The sequence below is a fragment of the Bos indicus x Bos taurus genome, chromosome 3, assembly GCF_003369695.1.
Source record: "Bos indicus x Bos taurus breed Angus x Brahman F1 hybrid chromosome 3, Bos_hybrid_MaternalHap_v2.0, whole genome shotgun sequence".
Taxonomy (NCBI): Eukaryota; Metazoa; Chordata; class Mammalia; order Artiodactyla; family Bovidae; genus Bos; species Bos indicus x Bos taurus.
In genome coordinates this window covers 86,480,226-86,493,509 of record NC_040078.1, presented here as the reverse complement: position 1 = coordinate 86,493,509, position 13,284 = coordinate 86,480,226, and the positions used below count along the sequence as shown (strand labels likewise).

Here is a 13,284-nt window from a genome sequence, read left to right as displayed (position 1 = left end):
TAATGGCAGAAAGTGAAGCGGAACATCATCAAGAGCTTTTTGGTGAGGGTGAAAGAGGAGAGTGAAAAGGCTGACTTGTAATTCAGCATGAAAAAAGCTAAAATCTTGGCATCTGGTCCTATCACTTCATGGCAAATAGAAGGGGAAAAAGTGGAAGCAGTGACAGATTTGGTTTTCTTGGGTTCTGAAATCACTGTGGATGGTGACTGCAACCATGAGATTAAAAGAACCTTGCTCCTTGGAAGGAAAGCTAGAGCAAACCTAGATAGCATATTAAAAAGCAGAGACATCACTTTGCCAACAAAGGTTCATATAGTCAAAGCTATGGTTTTCCAGTAGTCATGTACAGAAGTGAGAGTTGAGTCATAAAGAAGCCTCAGTGCCAAAGAACTGATGCTTTCAAATTATGGTGCTGGAGAAGATTCTTGAGAGTCCCTTGGACAGCATGGAGATCAAATCAGTCAATCCTAAAGGAAATCAACCATGAATATTCATTGGAAGTGTTAGGGGAGTGCGTGATTTCCTCAGTTCTGTCTCCTCCCAACAAAAATTTGAAGCGATGGACCAGCATTACAGCCCTCAGACAGACCAGTGTTACAGCTGTCAGATGGATCAGTGTTACAGCTCTGTGTTACAATTCAGTTTTATTTAGAAAATAAAGGAGAATACATCCTCAAGGCATGAGGGCATGATGACCCAAAAGACATGAAGAGAAGAGAGAGACCCCGGTCCTTTGGCTCCTCTTTTTATATGTTTTTTCTTCTCCACCTAGGCCTGCCCTTTGTAAATTGGACGAGCCAGGACTGCTGTTTGTTCTACCTGAGGTCCTCACTCCAGTCCTCAGACCTTCCTTTGTTCTATTTTCATGGGCTTCTGCCTTCCTTGTCTTTTAGCCACTGCCATTCTGGACTCCCTTTTCCTATTCTAACTACCTAGCAGAAGTATTTATACTGAAGCTGAAGCTCCAATACTTTGGCTACCTGATATGAAGAGCTGACACAATGGGAAAAGACCCTGATGCTGGGAAATAGTGAAGGCAAAAGGAGAAGGAGCAGTGGAGGATGAGGTGGTTAAGTAGCATCATTGACTCAATGGACATGAATTTGAATAAGCTGCAAGAGATAGTGGAGGACCGAGGAGCCTGGTACACTGCACTCCATGGGGTCACAAAGAGTCAGACGGGACCTAGGGACTGAACAACAACAAGATGAAGAGCTTAGACTGTACACAGCTTACAGAGATAAGCGTACAGAGATCCAGCTTACAGAGATAGTGATGTCACTACCTGTGACTTCATTTAGTCAGTTTCCTTCCTGTTACAGAGAGATTTCCTGAGGGATTACTCTGGGCCAGGCAAGGACATGGTCACATGATTCCTGTCCTCCAGTAGCTTATCATCTAATGGGAAAGTTGGATACAGAACTGGTAATTATAATTTATTGTAGCACATAAAAGTAAATTGCACTACCCCTACAGTCGACTGGAAGAATCTGTTCTATGCTAAGCACATTCAGGCCCTCGTGAAGATTCAGGATTTTATCTCATCTTCACAGCATGTTTGTGTGGTCAGTTTTATAAGTGTTACTAGTGACTAAATAGGCTCAGAACAGTGAGGTAACTTGATCAAGATCTAACAGCTATAGGTGGTGAGAGCCTTGATTCAAACCCAAGTCAGCTACTGGAAGCCCCAGATCTTTCCAGAAATGGACCTGACTTTTGTAGAGCTGCCTTTCTGAATTTTTTCTTACAGTTCTCTTGTGCACTTCCTTGAGAAGCAATTATTTTATCAGCTAGTGTGACTTTTCTTTTCAAGTGTATTAAAACACATAGTTAGTAGACTTTGTGAGGTCATGAAAGAGAAAAGTGTGTGAATCAGTGTTGGCAGGATCTAGGTGTATAGGTGTGTTTCATGCCAAGCATCTCACATTAGCTAACTGGACCGACTTCATGGATACAAAGACCAGCTCTGCATAAACAGATGCTTCTCTGTTTCTTCCTCCTGCCCAGGCCTCCACTTTTTTTTTTTTTTTTCTTTTGTACATCCCCCTAGATCCTGCTCAGCTTCCTAATTACCTTCTCAATTCTAATCTTTCCCCCTTTAACCCTGGTGTATTAGTTTGGGCTGCTATTAAAAGAAAGTTCGACGGACCAAGTGGCTTATAAACAACAGAAATTTATTTCTCATAGTTCTGGACACTGGAAGCCCAAGGTCAAGGTAGCAGCATGGTTGGGGTCTGGTGAGGGCCCTCTTCTGGTTTTCAGAAGGCTGTCTTTTCCTTGCATCTTCACCTGGTAGAAAAGGAGAACTCTGGTTTCTTCAGATCTTTATAAGGACACTAATCCCATTCATCAGGCCTCTACCCTCATGACCTAACCACCTCCCAGAGGCCTCACCTCCCAACACCATGACATTGGTGGTTAAGATTAAAAGTATGAATTGGGGGGCAGGGGTAGGGGGACACATTTAGTCACATCACCCTCTCTAAAGATTGCAGCTAAAACAATCTTTCTAAAGCATAGAGATGACCCTGTCTCTCTTGTTAGCTCTCCAGTTATCTGTAAAGTCTAAACTTGAGTGATGTTTATTTATACAGTCAGTATTTATTGAGTGCCTACTGTTTTCAAGGCACTGTTCTGAGTGAGAAAAAGGCAATAAGTAAAACAACCCCTTCTGCCCCTCCTCTGAAAATCTGTCCTCTTGTCAAGCTTACATTCTAACAACAGGAGACAGATAATACACAATAAAATGATAAGTAAGTTTTATTTTATGATATAAGTTGTAAAACTAATAGAGGAAGTCAACTTGTGAGTTGACTTTGCAGTTTTAAATAGGGTGGTCAGGATAGGCCTCATTGAAGTGACATCTAACAAATATGGTTTGGAAGGGAGTTAGCCATTTGGTGGGTTCAATCCCTGGGTTGGGAAGATACCCTGGAGAAGGGAAAGGCTACTCACTCCAGTATTCTGGCCTAGAGAATTCCATGGACTGTATAGTCCATGGGGTTGCAAAGAGTGAGTCGGACGCAACTGAGTGACTTTCACTTTCACTTAGCCATTTGGAAACCTGGGAGAAGAACATATCAGGCCAAAGGAAAACCAGTGCAAAGATCCTGAGGGGGTCGCTTACCTGGAATAATGTAGGAATAGCAAGGAGGCCACAGGAATGGGGCAGAGGGAACCGGAATGAGAGTTGTAGGGAATACAGTCAGAGAGCTAATGGAGGTTGTATTTTGGCCACTGTAAGGATTTTGGCTTTTACTCTGTAAAATGGGAAGTCACTGAACAATGATGAACAGAGGAGAGATATGCTATGACTTCGGTCTTTAAGTATCATTCTGGCTGCCGTCTGCTATGTTGGGAAGAAACTGTGGATGGGAGTAGGGGAAGTAGAAGCAGGAAGACCAGAAAGAAGCTCTTGGAGTAGGCCAAATGAGAGGTGAGAATGATGGCCGTGGGCTTAGTGAAAAGCGCCCAGATTGGGGATATGTTTTGAAGGTAGAAGCAAAAGTATTTCCTGCTGGATTGAATGTGAAGTGTGCAGAAAAGACAAAGGAGAGGGGTTTTGAAGGATAATTTTTCTATGGATGGAGACAGTGGATTAAATATCAAGGAGGTAGAGGGCAGAAGGAGTCAAGGATTACTCCGTTTTCTGACTGTAGTAACTGGTAAACTCACTGTGATCCTCCATTGTTTGTCTTCGTCTTGGTAAAGTACACCATCATTTATATACTTATTAAAGCCAGAAATTTAGGATTCGTACTTACCTCCCTCTTTTCCCTCTCTGCCCACGTCCAATTCATCAGAAAACCTTGTTTCTAACTCCAGAATGTACATCACCAATCTAGCTGTTTCTCTTTACCTTCACTCCCAGCACCACTGGCCAAACCACCGTTGTCTGTGTCCTGGACCATGTAAGGTGCATCTTTTGTACACAGCATGTAATTAGGTCTTGCCTTCCTGTTTTGTTTTATAACCTCTGATTTTTCTTGGAGTGTTTAAGCTATCAACATTTAATGTAACGATGAATATACTCAGATTTAGTCTTCCATTTTACTCTTGGTTTTCTGTGGTCACTTTTGTTTTTTTGCTTTCTCCATCTCACATTTTTGTCTATTAGATTGAATATTTTCCAGTTTTGAAAATTTCATTTTTCTACTGGTTTGTAGGCATTTTTCCATTCTTTTTAAATGCCTTTTTTTAGGAATTATAGTAAACATTCTAAACTTTTCAGTCTACTTAGACTGTATACTGTATAACTTTGTGTAAAATTCAAAAAGCATTCAACTCTGTAGTTGCATTTACTAGTTCCCCCAACTCTTTATGTTGTATTTTGTGTGGTATCTACAAAGCTGTACACGCAACAGAACAGTAGTTGCTGTACTGTTTGCTTTAACCCGGTCTGCTTGGAATGCCATAACAAAATGCCACAGACTAGGTGGCTTAACCAGTAGACATTTACTTTCTTACAGTTCTGTATCAAGGTGCTATTTATGCTGGCAAGTTTGGTTTCTGGCGAGAACTCTCTTACTGGCCTGCACAGGGCTATATTTTCACTATGTCCCTCACATGGCCTTTGCTAGGTGTATGACATAGAGAGGGAGCTCTGGTGTCCCTTCCTCTTCTTATAAGGACAACAATCCTATCAGATTAGGGCCCCACCCTTATGACCTCATTTAACTTTAATTACCTCCATAATGTCTCCATCTCCAAATGCAGTCTTATTGGGGGTTGGACTTCAACATCTGAATTTTTAAAGGATACCATTTAGTCCATAACAGTCAGATGTATTTCAAAGAAATTCTGAGAAACAAAACATAATCTTTTGTGTTTACCTACATAGTTACAATTTCCATCATTTTTAAAAATTTCTTTATGAAATTATTATGAAAAAATTAAGCTTCCATCTGTATTTCCCTTCACTCTAAAGAACTCTCTTTAGCATTGCTTTGGTTCTTACAGGTCTACTGGTGAAACAACAACAAAAATACCTTCTTAGTTTTCTTCTTTTTTTTTTTTTTCTTTCAACAGTTAAATATGTCAATATATTGCATTCTGGCACCATTGTTTCTTATGAGAAGTCAACCATCATTTATTTTGTTCTTCCCCTTCATGCAGTATATCCTTTTTCTCTAGCTACTTTTAAAGTTTCTCTCCTAATCTTAGTTTTATGATGGTGTGCACATATGTGGTGTTTGAGGAATTTATCCTTCTCCAAGATTTGCTATACTTGTTGAATGTGTAAATTGCTGTCTTTTACCAAATTTGAGAAATCTTTAGCATTTACATAGAAATGTAATGACATAGAAATGATCTTTCTATGTATTTTCTAATATTGCAATTACATAGAAAATATCTTTTCTACCTATCTGCTCGTATTCCTCCTACTGTGACGCCAGTTATACGTATTGAAGACCTTAGGCTATTGTCTCATGGCCCCACCTGAGGGATTCTGTGGTTTTTCCCTCCCCCTAGTTTTTCTCTCTGTCTTTCTCTTCTCTCTCTCATTAGACACTCTCTATTGGTTGTTTATCAAGTTCATGGTCTCTTCTGTCTGCAATTTCCAATCAGCTATCAGGCCCATCCACTAAATATTTATTTCAGATATTATATTTATCAATATTAGAATTTCTACTTTTTGTTATAATTGTTTCCATTTCTTTACCATCTCCTATCTATTTATTAGTTATGGAATGTTATCCTTTTATATCCTTGAGCATTGTTAACCTGCTGGCTTTAAAATTCTTGCCTTTTTATTTTAACATCTGTATTATCTCAGGGATGTTGTCCATTAAATGGCCTTTCTCTTAAGTAAGGATTACATTTTCCTGTTGTGTCTAGTAATTTTGACTCTTATCTTTAATTTTGTAATTGAAGTCATATAGTGACACTGGCTTATACCTTTTTTCTGGAGAGTACTTTTTTTTTAAGCAAGCAATTTAATGACTGAATGCAAACTCCAAGGTTTTTCTCTCTTATAATGGACACCTACTGAAATCTTTGTTGAACTCTTTAAGCCTTAGCTAGGCTACATATTATGTAATTCGTAGATCATCCAGAGATCAAGGTAGCGTTTATAGTTATAGTGTTGAACTCCCTTTTAATGTCTGTCTCCTTTCTGATATCTCCCTATCTCTTACTTTCTAGTTGTTATGGTTGCCTTGAGCTCTAACCTCTCATTTCTTAGCTAGGAAGACTGTGTATTTCTATCTGATTATTAGTTGTCCTGAATGGCAGTGATTGAGGCCTGCTCTCCAGCAAAAATCTGTAAAATCAAGAAACACATATAATGCTGTTTTTTCCTCCTATGTGTCTATTCCTCATCAGTTTCTACCTGGTTTGGTAACTTTCTAATATCTTCAGAGAATTGTTTAATGTAATTTGATAAGCATTTATAATTGTTATATTGTTGTTTATAATTGTTTGCAAATAAGAGCTATCTAGTCAACTTAAGAAGTAGAACTCCTAAATGATTTCTTTTAAAGCAAACAAGATTACATCTCTTTCCTGATTAAAACCCTTCTGTTGGCCATCTGCATGTCATCTGTCTGGTCTTCTTTGGAAAAATGCCTATTTAGGTCTTCTGCCCATTGTTTGATTGAGTTGTTTATTTATATTGGGTTGTATGGGCTGTTTGTATAATTTAGATACAATCCTTTGTTGGTCTCATCATTTGCAAATGTTTTTTCCCATTCTATAAGTTGTCTCTTCATTTTGTTGATGGTTTCCTTTGCTGTGCAGAAGCTTTTCAGTTTGATTAGGTCCTATTATCTAGTTTTGCTTTAATTTATTGTGCCTTAAGAGACTGATCTAAGAAAATATATTGCTACAATTTATGTCGAAGAATGCCTATGTTCTCTTTGAGAATTTTTATGGTGTCATGTCTTACATTTAGGTTTTTAGACCATTTCAATTTAGACCATTTATTTTTGTTTATGGTGTGGGGGAGTGATCTAATTTCATTGTGGTCAGAATGCTGCTAAGTCACTCCAGTTGTGTCTGACTCTGTGCAACCCCATGGACTGCAGCCTACCAGGCTTCTCCGTACATGGGATTCTCCAGGCAAGAATACTGGAGTGGGTTGCCATTTCCTTCTCCAATGCATGAAAGTGGAAAGTGAAAGTGAAGTCGCTCAGTCGTGTCTGACTGTTAGCGACCCCATGGACTGCAGCCTACCAGGCTCCTCCATTCATGGGATTTTCCAGGCAAGAGTACTGGAGTGGGGTGCCATTGCAGAATGGCTATCATCAAAAAATCTACAAATAATTAATGATTGAAGGGGTATGGAGAAAAGGGAAGTCTCCTACAATGTTGGTGGAAGTGTAACTTGGTGCAGCCACTATGGAAAACAGTATGGAAGTCTCTTAAAAAGCTAAAGATAGCGCTACCATGTGAAAAGAAAAAGAAAATTCTAATTTGGAAAGATAACATGCACCCCAGTGCTCATAGCACCACTCTTTAAAATAGCTAAGACATGAAATTGAAAACAAAAGTGAAGTCGCTCAGTCGTGTCCAATTCTTTGCGACCCCATGGACTGCAGCCTACCAGGCTCCTCCATCCATGTGATTTTCCAGGCAAGAATACTGTAATGGGTTACCATTTCCTTCTCCAAGAGATCTTCCCAAGCCAGGGATTGAACCCGGGTCTCCCCCATTGTAGGCAGACGCTTTACCATTGGAAACCACCCAAATGCCCATCAACAGATGATTGGATTAAGAAGATGTGGTATGTATTTACAATGGAATATTACTCAGGTATAAATATTATGAAATACTGCCATTTGCAGCAATATGGAGGAACCTAGAAAATATTATACTAAGTGAAGTAAGTCAGAAGAGAAAAACAAATACTATATCATGTCACTTCTATGTAGAATCTTAAAAAATAACACAGATGACTCTATATACAAAATAGAAACAGACTCACAGATATAGAAGACAAATTTATTGCTAGCAAGGTAGGGAGAGGATAAATTAGCAATATGGGATTAACAGATAAAAACTACTATATAAAATAGATAAGCAGCAAAGATACACTGTACAGCACAGGATACTATATCCAATGTCATATTATAAATTTATAGTAACAGCGTTAGTTGCTCAGTCCTGTCTGACTCTTAGACCCCCACGGAGTGTAGCCCACCGGGCTCCTCTGTCCATGGGATTCTCCAGACAACAATACTGAAGTGGGTTGCCATTCCCTTCTCCAGAGGATCTTCCCGACTCAGGGATCAAACCCAGGTCTCCTACATTGCAGGCAGATTCTTTACCATCTAAGCCAAAGGGAAGTCCTGTATATATAATAACCTATATGGGATATAATTAGAAAAAATAACTGAATCACTTTGCTGTATACCTGACACTAACACAATACTGTAAATCAGTTATACTTCAATTAAAAAAAAAAAGCCACCTATGTCCTCTGATTGTACTTAGAGTAAAATCTAAAGCCTTTGAGATGGCCTGCTTGATCTGCCCCACTTCTACCTCTTTATCTTCATTTCATACAACTTTTCTGCTTCTTTGCTCCTTTGGATACCTATCAATTCCTAGGACACATGAAGCTCTTTCCTACTATTGAATCTTTGCATTTGTCATTCTCTCTACTGGGAATTATTGGTTCTTATTTTTTGTTCATATCTTTGCTCAAATTTCACCTTCAAATCTCTCCATCTTTACTGAATCCTCTATCTGAAATCAGTGTTTCTTTTTTTTTCTCTTTCTCTCTTTAATTTTTGACCTGTCTGCACAGCTTGCAGGATCTTAGTTCCCCAACCAGGGATTGAACCAGGGGCCACAGCAGGGAAAGCGCCAAGTCCTAACCCTGAACCACCAGGGAACTCCCCAAACCAGTGTTTTTATTACAGTGATTTATCTATTTCCTTCAAAAAACTAATCACAGTCTTTAATTATTATATATATTTGTTGACTCTATATCTCAATAGAATATAATCTCCATGTGAAAAAGAAAATCTGCATGTGAACAGAAAGAATCCCCTGTGCTTATTGACTATGACCAAAACAGAGTGAGTGTGTGTGTATTTGGGTGTGTGTGGGTGTGTGTGTTAGTCACTCAGTCATGCCCAACTCTTTGCGATCCCATGCGGTGTAGCCCATCAGGGTCCTCCGTCCATGGGATTTTCCAGGCAAGAATCCTGGAGTGGGTTGCCATTTCCATCTCCAGAGGATCTTCCTGACCCCGGGATCGAACCCAGGTCTCTTGCATTACAGGCAGAATCTTTACCATCTGACCCATGAGGGAAACCCTAATATTCATTGCATCCATAAAAAACCTTCTTATCAGTTCAGTTCAGTCACTCAGTCATGTCTGACTCTTTGCGACCCCATGAACCACAGCACGCCAGACTTCCCTGTCTCAAGATTAATACATAAAGCTGTTTTTAATAGAGAAAAGCCCATCATGCAATAAGACAGCTTAGTCTTAGCAAAAACAATTATGGAACCTAAAATTCTTACATTTTAAATTTGTCTTTTGCTTGCCTATAAACTCTTTGCCAACAGTTTTGATATCTCAAATGGTGCAGTTCTCTGTAATTTTACAAGCTCTTGCCTATTTGTCATATTAATTTATTAAATGTTTTAGAAAATTAGAAATGGTCTTTTCCAAAGTCATGCCCTGAGCCAGAGCAGAGCTCAGATCTCAAGAGTCCTTGACTGTGCTCACTCTGCCATATCAAGGGTCAAAAACGCCAAAAAAAAAAAATGAAGAAGAGAGAGAGTATAAATGAACAAACAGACCAGGCAAAGAGATATTTTTTACTTCTCCAGAGCAGTTTCTCTTTTCAGCTTACAGTACTCTTGGGCTGAATTCCATGTTCCCTCCTTTGACTGAGAGATGGGCATAGAGAAATAAATCTCTACTCCGAGTAAAGCATTAGTGCCATCATGATGATAAATTGAGTGGTGGCGCCTCTCACAAAGTGGAGGGTGCAGGCCTGTCTGAGGGGATCAGTCCCCACTCAGCTCCAGCTGACTCTTACCATGGGGAATCTGGGTGACCCAGTGTTTTATATTCACCACTTCTTCAAGAGAAACCAAAATCTGGACTGAACGCGACATCTCTCAATTTTAAAACATTGGCTCATTTTTAAAAACATTATATATCCCAAATAAAGTACATCTGTGGGCCAGATGCCACCTCCTACTACACATGTATGATCTCTGTTTCTATTGTATTGCATTTCTGTTTTTCTTATATTCCACTTTTATAAGGAAATGCAAAAAAGAAACAAAAATTCTACTTGTGTAGTGTAAGATGGCCTTTTTCCTCTTGATCCTGACCTGAAAGCCATCCTGAAGATATGACTCCACCCAGCCAGTGTAAGCTTCCTACCTCTCTAAATAGTTCGTAGTTTTTTCTGTGTACTCCTACAGCTGCCAGCTCTCAGAGCTGAAATCTGAGAAGATGGAAGAAACAAGAAAAGAGTCATAGAGTTAGGGTAGTTCTGTCTATATATCTCTATGGCAACCACTTGGCAAATAAAGTTATTGTGGTAAAACTGGTTATTTCATGGGGAAACAAATAACCACTAATGGGACTCTGTGATCTTCTATACTCTGCTCAATGCTAGAGATTAGAACATATGTCGAAAGATCAACCCTTGGGACAGGCACTCCAGACTTTTGAAATGAGTGCTCAGTTATTTGACAAACTGGCTCCTTGTTTATTAATCAGGGTGGGCCTTTACCATCAGACGCTGTGGAAAAACGAACCGCAGCTGACCTTTTAAATCCTGTTCTTCCAGCCATTTTTACTGTTTGGGTGGTACCTCCTTCTTTTTAATAATAGGTGTTATGATCTGAAAACCATCTCTATATCACTCACCACAACCTTCCCTACAAAGCTAATTTTGCTATCCACAAACTTAGATAGCAGAGGACATAAGTATAGACCATGAGTTTGAACCTAAGCCTTTTCCCAAGGCCCATGTTTCAGCTGCTGTTTTAAAATATAGATTTTTATTATTATTCTGGGCTCTGGATCAGTTACTTTTCATATGAAAGACAATGCTCACAGGCCAGTGAGTCCTTCACTATCCCTGGGAATTGGCTAACCATGGAAGGAACAGTCTCTCCAGGGTTACCAGGGCCCCAGATCCCAAAGCATCATAAATACAGAAAATAAAAAGATGTGATTACAATGACCACATTTCCTTTACTTAGACCCAAAAGTCCAAAGCATCTTTTCATTCTGATTTTCTTATATTCTGTAACGATTCAGTCACTAAGTTTGGTGGCTCGAACAGTAAAGTGTCTGCCTGCAATGTGAGAGACCTGGATTCGATCCCTGGGTCAGGAAGATCACTTGGAGAAGGAAATGGCAACCCATTCCAGTACTCTTGCCTAGAAAATCCCATGGACGGAGGAGACTGATAGGCTACAGTCCATGGAGTTGCAAAGCAACATGACTAAGCAACTTCACTTTCTTTCGAGTTTGTTTTATTTCCTTCAAAATGTATCTCATCCATCCATTCGAGATGCCAGGCATTATTGTAGGCATTGAAGAATGGGAAATTACAAAGCTTTTGATTTAAAAGCGCTCAGAGGGTAAGGTAAGAGACATATAAACTAATAATTGAGAAGAACTTAATTAAGCTGATAAATGCTACAATAGAGCAAAGGCAGAGGATATTTGTGCCTGTGTTCCCAACGTCCGCCTCTGAATCCTGTGTGTGTTTCCTACCCAGTTGTGCCTACCCTGCTAGGTTAATTTTCCTTAACTTGTCATTATTTTACTCCACGAATCAAAATGATTTCCTACAGCCTATAATTCAGTAAAACTATAGTCACTTATCTGACTTTTAAGAACCACTGGCAGTCCACACCCTCCTCATGTACCCGTATTTTTACCACTTCATTTATTCTCTAATGTAATATACAGTTACTCTCTGACCATGTGTGCCCCACACAAACAGATACAAATATAAAGGGTAGTTAAGTGTTCCCAAGAAGCACATGGTATTCTGTGAGCATGTGGTCTATTATGGTTCATACATCCCATGTTTATTCATTGGATACTTATTGAGCATCTACAATTGCCAGTCTCAAGGCTAGACCAGTCTCCTGCTGTCTGTACCAGATTTGTCTTTCCATCTTCATATCTCTGCTCATCACAGCCTACTTCCTGGCATCTCTTGCCTGCAACTCTTTACTCCTCCAAACTGCTTTTTCTTTACTTCTTTCCTTTTGCTACTACGCATTATATGTGTTTGTTTTTTCCACTCTATCCCAGAACCTAGTCATAGTACCTGGTGAGGTAGGCACTTGGCAAATACCAAATAACCACATTCACGCACATGGTTCACATGCTAGGTTCTGTGCTTCCTCCAAGAAGCTCATCTAAATCCCCTTTCTCTGACCTCCTAAAGCACTTCCCATAGAAATTAGCATCAAATCAAGTAATGGCTTTAATTATCCATTATAGATGCCAGTGGGTTCATTGTGATGTTCCTACTAGATTGCAAACTCTTTAAGGCTCAGATTGTGCCTCATTACAGTAACCGAAAATTGAACCTTCAGGAAGTAAACATTCAAAACCTGAATGACTTTCTTTCCATTGAAATGACCAATTGCTTTGGTGTTATTTTAAAGTATTTTTGCAGCTCTACACAAGTGGAATTTAACACCTTATACCTAGAAGTTCAGGAGACAATGTCTCATAGTGCTGGAGACCAGAGACTTTAAATAGACCTAGGTTTGAAACCTAAATCTGCCACTTATTCCCTATGACCCTAGGCAACCCTAGGGTTACTTAATCTCTTCTAGTTTTTTCACCTCCATGGTGAATAATAGTATCTTCTTCACAGAAGTGTTGTAAGGATAAATGAGATAATGAATGTAAAATGCTTAGCTTAGTATTGGTATATAGTAAATGAGTCAGTACATTTTAGGTGATATCATTTATACTGTTGTTGGCATTATGGTAAGCACACTCTGTGTCCTAGAAACCCCGTTTTAAAAGGATACTAGGATGGGGAAAGGGGGAGAGGAGCTTACTGAGGCTCAGAGCAGTAAAATGACTTGCACAAAGTCACACAGCTAGTTCCTATCAGAGCCAGAACCCCAGACCCAGCCTAGGCAACTCCAGAACAAAGCTTCTTTCTCTTTACACAGTCCTGACTCTCCGGAGGCATGCTCAGAGAGACTATGTCCATGAGGCCACAGAAACTGGTCTGTTCGTAGTTTGAATGAAAATAAATAGGTCAGAATGGTTGTTTTGGAGACTCATGTAAACACTGAGAAAATACACAGATTAGGTTCAGGAAC

At 39.5% G+C, this 13,284-nt stretch overlaps 1 protein-coding gene across 9 annotated transcripts in view; it reads left to right on the top strand.

The window, feature by feature from the left end:
* Positions 1 to 13,284, top strand: part of FGGY (FGGY carbohydrate kinase domain containing) — a 504,128-nt gene that overhangs the window by 351,523 nt on the left and 139,321 nt on the right. The gene's annotated exons all lie outside the window — the stretch shown is intronic.